Source organism: Alexandromys fortis, unplaced genomic scaffold, assembly GCF_014885135.2.
Source record: "Alexandromys fortis isolate MF-2015 unplaced genomic scaffold, M_Fortis_MF-2015_v1.1 scaffold_280, whole genome shotgun sequence".
Lineage (NCBI taxonomy): Eukaryota > Metazoa > Chordata > Mammalia > Rodentia > Cricetidae > Alexandromys > Alexandromys fortis.
The window spans coordinates 1114797-1125572 of record NW_026068178.1 but is presented as its reverse complement, the minus strand read 5'-3'; the positions used below and the strand labels follow the sequence as shown (position 1 = coordinate 1125572).

General features: G+C 36.1%; 1 non-coding gene across 1 annotated transcript; it reads right to left on the bottom strand.

Annotated features, from left to right (window-relative positions):
* Positions 1–230: 230 nt before the first annotated feature.
* On the bottom strand, positions 231–338 carry LOC126492580 (U6 spliceosomal RNA). Its single transcript, XR_007589641.1, has one exon. It is a non-coding gene; the product is annotated as a U6 spliceosomal RNA (small nuclear RNA).
* Between the last annotated feature and the right edge of the window lie 10438 nt (positions 339–10776).

Below are 10776 nucleotides of genomic sequence, written 5' to 3'. Positions count from 1 at the left end.
TTATTTAGCTTCTCTAGGATCATGAATTATAGGCTCAATGTCCTTTATTTGTGGCTAGAATCCACTTATGAGTGAGTACATACCATATTCATCCTTTTGGGTCTGGGTTACCTCACTCAGGATAGCATTTTCTATTTCCATCCATTTGCATACAAAATTCAAGCTGTCATTGCTTTTTACCACTGAGTAGAACTCTAAAGTGTATATGTGCCACTGATGATATCTTTTTTTTTAATATGGAACGCTTCACGAGTTTGCGTGTCATCCTTGCGCAGGGGCCATGCTAATCTTCTCTGTATCGTTCCAATTTTTAGTATATGTGCTGCCGAAGCGAGCACCACTAATGAATATCTTGCATATCACCATAGAACCTTCATCTGGCGATGGATGGAGATAGGGACAGAGACCCACACTGGAGCACTGGACTGAGCTCCCAAGGTCCAAATGAGGAGCAGAAGGACCGAGAACATGAGCAAGGAAGTCAGGACTGTGAGGGGTGCATCCACCCACTGAGACAGTGGGACTGATCTAATGGGAGATCACCAAGGCCAGTTGGACTGGAACTGATGGAGCATGTGATCAAACTGGACTCTCTGAATGTGGCTGACGGTGGAGGTTGACGGAGAAACCAAGGACAATGGCGCTGGGTTTTGATTCTACTGCATGGACAGGCTTTGCTTAGTCTGTTTAGATGCTCACCTTCCTGGACCTGGGGGGAGCAGAGAGGACCTTGGACTTCCCATAGAGTAGAAAACCCTGACTGCTTCCTGGACTGGAGAGGGAGGAGTTGAGAGAGTGGGGGGAGGAGAGGGAAGTGGGAGGAGGGGAGAAGGTGGAAATTTTCAATAATAGATTAATTAATTAATTAATTAAAAAGGAGAGAAATTTTCCAAAAAGTTTATTTAGGTGAGGTGGTGATGTGGTGTGATTACTTTTGAATAAACAAGCTTTATTCAGAAACTTGGAAATAAATCAAAATAAAGGTACTGCACTTTAATATCCTATACCACCATCATGTTCCCACACTGTAATGGATGGTTGTCTTAGCTGTCACCTGTGATACTTACTTATATACCAAAATCATATTTATTTAGTCCTGACTTACTTACAATATTGACTTCTTGAGAATTTTGTGCACTTACAAATGGAAGCTATTATACCCTGGCAAGTAGATCTTAAATTGCCCTCATTGAGAGAATCAAAGCAACTTTTTCAATCTTGATTTTATACCTAAAAGGATGTGTCACATGTATAAAAGTAAGCAAGTGAAGTGACTTGCATATAGAAGTTCTACCTGTCAGCATAGCAAGAATTAAAAGAGTCAAAAGAGTTTGTGTAATTTTCTTATTCTTGGCATTTCTGTACTTAAGTTCACAAAGATCTTGGAAAGAATGATGTGGTCAAGAGCAGTTTTATTCATGCATCCTTCATTCACCTTACTTGTCATAAGTGGTTTCTAAAAAACTTTATAAACCCATAATCTTCCTGAAGTCATAAGATAATCTGTGTATCTGTTAATCGATCTATCTATCTTGTAGAAGGAGCAGCAGTCTGCGTTCCTGGCGTCTGGCCGCCTGCATGGCTAGCTTTACACCCGAAATAATTATATGAAAACTGTATTCTTTTAAAAACTGCTTGGCCCAGTTTTTAAAACTTACTGGCTAACTCTCACATCTTGATTAACCATGAGGTGGTGTCTTGCTGGAAATATTCTTAACCTGCAACCATCTCGAAGAGGAGAGCTATTCTGTTCTGTCTACTCCACTCACCTAACGGCTGGCCTATCAAAAGCCAAGTAGTTTCTTTATTAATTAACCATTGAAAGCAACAGCTAGATGACACTCCAATCTATCTATCTATCTATCTATCTATCTATCTATCTATCTATCTATCTATCTATATCAGTATATGTATCTACCTACTATCTATATCATCTATCAATCATCTATATCTACCATCTATTTATCTATTTAATAACCATCTCTTTGTCTATTTTCTCTTTATCAGTACACATCTATCTGACATCTATTTGTCATCTATCATCTGACTCTATATAAGTATGAGTAACAGAGACAAGTAATAGTAAAGAAGAATACATCATAGTCACTTTGCTTTATCTTTTACATTTATTTACAAGACCTTTCAACTCAGACATTTGTATGGCCTATGACAGAATCTGATCAGAGGACCATCCAACATGGACAATACTGTATAAGGAAACTCCAACCACAGAAACAGTAGGAATTATCAACAAAGGTTATTATTTCCTCTGTCTCACTGGATGTGATTCAAGTGCTTCCAATTCAAAGGAATCATGTCAGATTAGTGTTAGCAGTCATATAGAAGTCTCTGAGTTTATCTGAAGAAAAGAAGAGACAAGGCTTTTTGTGCTTTGGACTGTAAAATAACACATAAATGCTAAGTGTAATTACAGAGTTTTATGTAACAGGCTTTAGCTAAAATGCTTAGACTCAATGCCAGGCAAGCTCCTCACTTTTCCACTCTCATGTGAAAGCAAACAAATGCTATCATAGTCTAAATATATACAACTGTCAAGTAGCGACTTGTTTCTGACTGTGACTGGCACTGAGTGAACTGGTTGTTAGTCATTTTTTTTATTTAACCCTCATAACATATTATGAGAACTTGGCATGAAGATGAAGAATTTGAGGTTATAAAGACTAAGTAGCATTTCCTAGGTACATAGAATGTTTACACATCAAACCCAGCTCTGTATAGGCCCCAAGACTGTCATTTTTCTTATAATAACATTCTTACATGACACTGTTCTTCTAAAGCCGGCTTGTTTTCAACTCAAACACATTCCTTTCATTTTTTAGACTCACGAAAAAATCTTTGTCTCCGGGAATTATATAATTCAAGTAATTTTTTGAATAGTTTCTTTTGTCAAGACACCTTCTGAGAGCAGATAATAGGCACACTGCCTCTTCATTTGTCAGTGTAGTCTGTGTTGCACTGTGACAGCAGAATCTCCTGATATTCTCAGTGGATTATCATACCAGCTTTTCTTTCACCTTTATTTATCCTGTTACATATCCATGTGACTCTTAGTGCGTCCCTGGATCTTTGAATTTTCTTGGGGTATCAGGAGGCAGAGACACATGATTTTAAGTTTAAGGCCAGCCAGGGAGAGGTACAAAGGAACATTTTGTCAAGAACGAAGAGTAGGAGGGGAGTTCAAAGGAAAAAAATTCAGATCGTTACTTAATTTTTGGAATGCTGGATAAATTCCTCCTTTTGAGGTTTTATTAGCTTTTTGTAGTTTCCTACACCATTTTTTATCCTGTTAAACCATTTAAACTTTCCAGATCCTAAACTGTGTTTTGTAAAGTTTTGTTCACGCATAAGAAGAATGGTGGTGGGAAATTATGTGTGATATATGCACACTTCAGGGTTCTTTTGTTCTTTTNATTTTTAACCTTCATGTACTTATGTGCAGTATATCTGTACCTGTCGACGGCTGAGCCACTATATGGGTATTGGGAAATGGTCCTGGGTCTTCTGGAAGAACTCTAACCCTAACCTTAAATAATGAACCATCACTCCAGCTTCCTTGTTTCTTAGTTGTAGTTCTGTTGGTTTTTTTTGTCTGTTTGTGTGTGTTTGTGTGTGTGTGTGTGTGTGTGTGTGTGTGTGTGTGTGTGTGTGTAGGAGACAAGAACTCACTATGTAACTTTGGATTGCATGAAAATTGCTAGGTAGACACAGTTGTCTTAAACTCAGAAATCTGCCTGCCTCAGAGATCTTCCTGCTTCTGCATTCCAATTGCATGATTCTTCTTTACTGTTTCAACTGAGAAGTGTCATTATGCTGTCTAGTCTTATAGCAACTTGACACAGAAAACAGATATTTTGAATCTATGGGGCCTCCTTAATTTAAGGAAATCCCTCTATAAGATTCAATTGTATGCCATATTTTTAATTAGTTATTGATTGGTGAACTATTGTGGGTGGGCCCATCCCTTGGCTGTTAGTCCTAGGTTTTATAAAACAGCACACTGAATAGGTGATGGGAAGAAAGTCAGTAAGCAACACCCTTTTATGGCCTCTGTATCAGTGATTACTTCTATATTCCTGCCCTCTTTGAGTTCCTGTCCTGATGGCTTTCAATATGAACAGTGATATGGAAGTTTAAGTAAAATAAACCTTTCCCTCCCCATTTTGTTCTTTGATCATGGTATTTCACCACAGCAATATAGACTCTAGCTAAAGCAGACAGCAATACTTTTGCATGTCATTGATCAAGATGTATCAAATGGTGCCAACTCTATGTAATAAGACTGATAGCTTTAGGGGAAAAAGAAAACTCTCTGCTATGTGTTTGAGCTCCTAGTAAAACAATATTTAAAATAATATGTCACAAAGATGATGTTTTTTTGGACCATGCCTGATATACAATCAGAACTAGATACATATTTTATAGTTATCATATATATGGCATGTACATATTATCACAGGGAAGCATAGAAGCAGCCACTTTTTATGTTTCCCTGTATTTCATCCCAGTTATATTTCAGAACTCTGAGGAAATCATCTTTTACCTATATTTAACTTCCCAGTCTTTTCTTTATGTGGCAAACCTTTTATACTGGAAGGAAAATTAATACGTAACTATGGATTAAGTATGCAATGCATTTGTGAGCTTCTTTGGTGACTATAAAGCTCATCATAGTGTGTGTGGGTTTGCATCATACTTTCAAAGATAGCATGTGATTCCATTATCACTGTTCATACTCATACTTCAGAGGTGTGCGTCCAACTTCGTACATGAAGAGGATATTGTTGTAGGATATTTTGATTGCACTCTGACACCCATCCTAGGCAACAAATGCCATTGCAGTTATCTGCTCAATGCCCACTTGTGCTGTTATTCAGGTGGCCCCATACCCTGGCTTCTGCACATCACCTGTGTCTTGTTTACAGGTGACTAACTCTCTTTAACTGTGGATGAAAGACTTTCCCTGAACACGCTTCTTAGGATGCTGCCCCACCAGTTTGTTCAACTTGACACCTACTAGGACTTTACTGCTGTTGCCACTGCCATACACTTTTAGTTCCCAACTACACATGAGCAGGTACAACTGCTCTCAATCAGGTAAAACAAAATGCTACATGAGTCAAGTGTATAGATATAGAAGGACATATAGGAAAATTAAAACCATATGTGACTAACATAGGAATGAATTTATGAGAACCTGATTTGTTACAACAAAGCAAAACTTGTATTAACATTCCACCATTTGTGAAAAAAAATCATAAAACAAAGAATGCTTCTGAGAAAAAATATTAAAAGGTTTTATCAAGAACAGTTGCCAACTTTTCAGGTTGTACATAAAAGGACACACCAGTTGTAGAATTTTCAAAGGCACCAATAACCCAACCTTTAAAATGGTTAACTGATAAACCTTTCTTGATGAAACAATGGCTTTTGAATCAAAAAAGTTACACATGTTAGAACAGCTGATATAGGAGCACTACATGCTCAACATATTGAATAATCAACCAGTCTTTGGAAGTCAACTATATTTGTCATTAAAAAGAAATATAGAACCTGGAGAATGGTAACACACCTAAGAACTATTAAAGTGATCCAGTCAATGAGATCTTTACAGCTTGGAATTCCTTTTGAATTACCTAAAGGATAAACAATTAGCATAATTGATTTAAAGACTGCTTTTTATTAAACTATATCTTTACAAGAACATAGTAGAGAAATATTTGCCTTCACAGTACCTACTTATAATAATTCTCAGCCTATTAAAAGATATCAGTGAAAAATTCTTCCTTAATGGATATTAAAAAGTCACACCTTGTATCAATATTTTGTACAGTCCCTTTTGGGAAACTTCACAAACAGTTTCTTCAATGTTTTATTTAACATTATATGGATGTATCTTCAGATGAGATACAGCTTCAGTTACTTTAGAAATCTTTTAAATGGTAAAGGAAATTTTGCCTCGTTGGGAATTACAAATTGTTCCTGTAAATAATTACAAAGAAGAAATTCTATTAATTATTTAGAATATAAGCTAAGTTTAAAAAATTCAACCACATAAATTATATAAATCAGTAGAGATCAATTACAAATATTAATAATTTTCAAAAATTGCTGGGAGATATTGGCTATGGCCCACAATTGGATTGACTAGTCAATAACTAAGTAATTTTTCATACTTCAGATAGTCCAAGAAAATTATCAGCTGACTTCAAGAGAGAATTTGTTTTGGAAGAAATTACAGGAAAGGCATATGGATAATTTGGATCCAGAGCTTGATTTTACCTTGATCATACTACCTTCCAGGCATTCTCCCAAAGGAATTCTTATGTGGAANTTACATTAGTGGCAGTTTTGTATACTGATACAAACTTAAGTATGTCTTTTTGTACTGTACATATGTTTCTACTCTTGTTTAAGGTATTTTATCTGTGCAGCTCATTTAAAATTGTAATGTACAATAAATACAGATTTGCAGTTAGTCATATATAATTATCAGGCTTGTATTCATGGTTATAGCATTTCAAAGTTAAACAGATTTATATTTTAGGTATATAGGTGGTCTTCAAACAATTCAGAGACCTACAGAATATTACATTTAATACATTTTTAAAAGACAAAGGATTTTCATGACAGTAAGACATGTCTACAGCTGGCAGTCCCAATTTGCTTCAAAAAAAGGATGGTTGGCATCAAAGAACCTCAATGGGTAGTTTCCTTTAATTGTGACAAAATTTGCCACTGGACAAGAAACTATCCTTATCTTGATTGCTGATGGTATGCTTATCAATTTGGATTAGCAGGATACAAAAGAATGTGACTTTTGAACTTTGCCAAGACAAGATAGGATGGCTCTTAAAACATCTTGCCTCATAGAAAAGTCTGTGAGAAATTTTAGGAATGTAGGCCAAAGATGGATGCTGCAGTACTGCAAACTAAACTTAAGGTGACTGTCCAAGTAGCCAGTAGTTTTTGTCATTTCTATAGTTTTGGAAGTTGGTTTCTCTACACTTCCTGTTTGTTTATGTAATATTATATTTTCTCAGAATCTGATGAAGTTAAAGACAGGATTGGTATAGGTACAGGTTTTCTTGTTACCAAATTAAGAAAATAAACTCACAAAAGAGATATAAATTGTTTAAGGCTGAGAGACATAAAACCATAAATATTTCATATAAAAATATTTAAGGTCAATAAACATGCATTGGTATATGCATGTTAGGATAGAGACTGGGCACAAAACAATGGACTCAGCAAAATAGGATAGATAATGGATTATTTTCTCTGAATATTCAAAATATAAATGGATTGGACCATTGTGAATGTAATGATTTCCTGATAAATGTTTTGGCTGTGCATAGTATTACTCTGTTAGAATTAAACCTTTTCTACTTATTTATACAAAAGGGGAAATGTTATGGGATGTTGCAAACACTCTGACACTCCCAAGACTGGCAATAAATTTTTATTTTAATCAGAGGGTGGAAATAGCTACTAGTTTATCAAAATTAGTCATAGATGTTTTTAAGACGTAGCACAGATACAGAGACACAGGAAATAGTAGGGTCAGGTTGGAAAGATGTTTTGACCCCTTTGATTGAGGAAGGTGAGCAGCAAGGTCACTGGTAAATTATTTGGCACTTCCTTGATTATTCAGGTACTTTTCCTGATAACTGACTCCTGAGGTTTTATTGATAAAGAATAAACATGTCAGATATTCCTTCCTTTTTCTTTTTTCATCACATTTCTTTCCATATATTTCCTTTGTTCTCTTTCTCTTTCTTTCTGTGTGTCCCATTCCTTCTTTCCTTCTTTCTTTTTATTTTCCTCTTCCCATTCCATCTTTTTCTTTTGCCTTCATGTTCTTCCATTCCATCTCTTCTCTTCTCTTTACTTCAAATCCATTTCTTTTTTTTTTTAACATCCTCCTACTTTCCTCTTTGTTTCTCTTAACCCCTTTTCTCCTCTTTGTTTCACTTTCACTCTCCTCTTCTTCTTCCTCTCTATTTCCTGCCAGGATATAAAGACAATTTATTAATGCTCTCAACTCTTAGAATGAATTATGTCTTAGTTATGGTTTCTATACCTGTGAAGAGACACCTTGAGTGAGACAATTCATATAAAGGAAATCATTTAATTAGATTGCTTACATTTTAAAGGTTTAGTCCATTATTATCATAATTGGACATGGCCAAATGCAGAGAAACATGGTACTGGAGAGGTAGCTGAGGGTTCTATTTCTTGTGTAGGCAACAGGAAGTGAAATGTTTCACTGGATATATCTAGAGCATAGGAGACCTTGATACACTTCCTCTACCAAGGCCATACATACTAAAAAAAGACCACACTTCCTAATAGTGCTACTCTTTTGGGGGGGCAATATTGTTTCAAACAATCACAATTCCCTTTTTCTTGAATACACAGATATTCCTTCCAAAAAATGAATTAAGTTTACAGGATATAAACTTAATATCTATGAAAAGAATTCTGTGGTCATAGTGTTGTTAGGGAGTAGAGGAAGTCCTGAGTGAATTGTTACTGTTTGACATGGTTGTGGTCATGTTCAAGACTGAACTGATTCCTTCCCCATGGTAATACCAAACCCTTATTTTGTTGAGAGGCTCAAGACAGACAGCAAAATGCTTCTTCATAAATTGAAATACGATTTTATTAACAATTGAACAGTTTATGCAATGACTAACATCTTCCTACTCACAGATAAATAAAAAAATATGTGACAGCTCAGAAACAGTCTTCCTACTGAGACTAAATACCCCCTTTAAAATCCACTCAGTGGGTCCAGTTTGCTATAGGTTGTAGATGTCCTCCATCAAATATAGTAGATCCTACTTGATCCCAGTCTTCCTGTACATGCCTCAATATGTGTCTCCTTTCTTTATTTTTTTCTGCTCATGGTCAGGGTTGCAGAAACCAATCAGCATGGGATGCTGTATAGTATATAAAATAAGATCATTTTGTAATGTGAGTTTAGGTCTGATATATCTGGGGCAAAAATTGTACCTCTCTTTTATAGTGGCTAATAACTGTCATTCACATTGTGTATTTGATATGAAAAACTAAACCACAGTTCTGGCAAATGAAGATTTCAGTAATAATATTTATTTCATTCAAACAATATCAGTATACTTAAACTACTTTTTTGTTTTTGTTTTTCTTAATTTTTATTTTCTTTTTTTAAAAATAATTTTCATTGAGCTTTATACTTTTTTCCACTTCCCTCCCTTCCTTTCACCTCACTTCCCACCTTATCCCATGATTCCCATGCTCCCAATTTACTCAAGAGATATTGTCTTTTTATACTCCCCATGTAGATTAGATCAATATATTCTCTCTCTGGGTCCTTTCTGTTGTACAGGTTCTCTGTGATTGTGAACTGTACACTTATTTTTTTTTTGCTTTATGTCTAAAAGTCACTTATGAGTGACTACATATGATATTTGTATTTCTGAATCTGGGTTACCTTGCTCAATATGATGCTCTCTAGATCCATTCATTTCCCTAACATTTCAATATTACTTTTTCTGCCATGTTGTACACCATTGTGAAAATGTACCCCGTTTCCCTTATCCATTTGTTGGTCAAGGGGCATTAGGGTTGTTTCTGGGTTCATGCTATGACAAACAATGCTCAAACAATGCTGCTATGAATATAACTGAGCACATGTCCTTATGATACGATTTAGCATCCTTTGGATAAAGGCTCAGTAGTGATATTGCTGGGTCTTGAGGTAGGTTGTTTCCTAATTTTCTTAGAAATCCTGTACTGATTTTCAAAGGGGATGTATCAGTTTGAGCTCCTGCCAGCAATGGAGGAGTGTTCCTTTTTTTTTTCATACATCCTTTTCATCATAAGTTGTCATCAGTGGCTTTGATCTTGGCAATTCTTGCAGGTTTAAGATAGAATTGCAGAGTTATTTGATTTGTCTTATTCTGATGGTGACCATGTCTTTAAGTGCCTTTTAGGCATTTTGGATTCCTCTATTGAGATTTTTTTTTGTTTAGGTTTTTATTCCATTTTTCTATTGGAATATTTGCTCTTTTTTGTGTGTTTCTTTTTTTATATATTTTTATTTTTCCATTCAAAAATTTCCACTTCCTCCCCTCCTCTGATTCTCCTCCCACTTCCCTACTCCCCCTCCTCCCTCCCCCTCCAGTCTTAAGAAAGAACAGGGTACCCTCCCCTTGGGAAGTCCAAGGCCCTCCCCCCTCCATCCAGGCCTAGGAAGGTGTGCATCCAAATAGACTAGGGTCCCCAAAAGCCAGTACGTGTAGTAGAAACAAGTCCCAGTGCCCTTATCAATGGTTTCTCAGTTAGCCCTCATTGTCAGCCACATTCAGAGAGTCCAGTTTGATCACATGCTCATTCAATCCCAGTCCAGCTGGATTTGGTGAGCTCCCATTAGATCAGGCATACTGTCTCATCCTCCTGAAAATTGGAAGCAGACAAGATCACCTGGTAACAGTTGGGAATATTTGCTCTTTTAATGACTAATTTCTCGAGTTCTTTGTATATTTTGGAGATAACTCCTGTGTCTGATGTGGATTTGGTGAAGATATTATCCCATTCTCTAGGCTGCCATTTTGTCTTGTTGGCCAGATCCTTTGCTTTACAAAAGCTTCTTGGTTTCAGGATGCCCCATTTATTAATTGTTTTACTCAGGGTCTGTGCCACTGAGCTTATATTTAGGAAGGGGTCTCATGTACAAATGCATTCAAGTGTACTTCCCACTTTCTTTTTTTT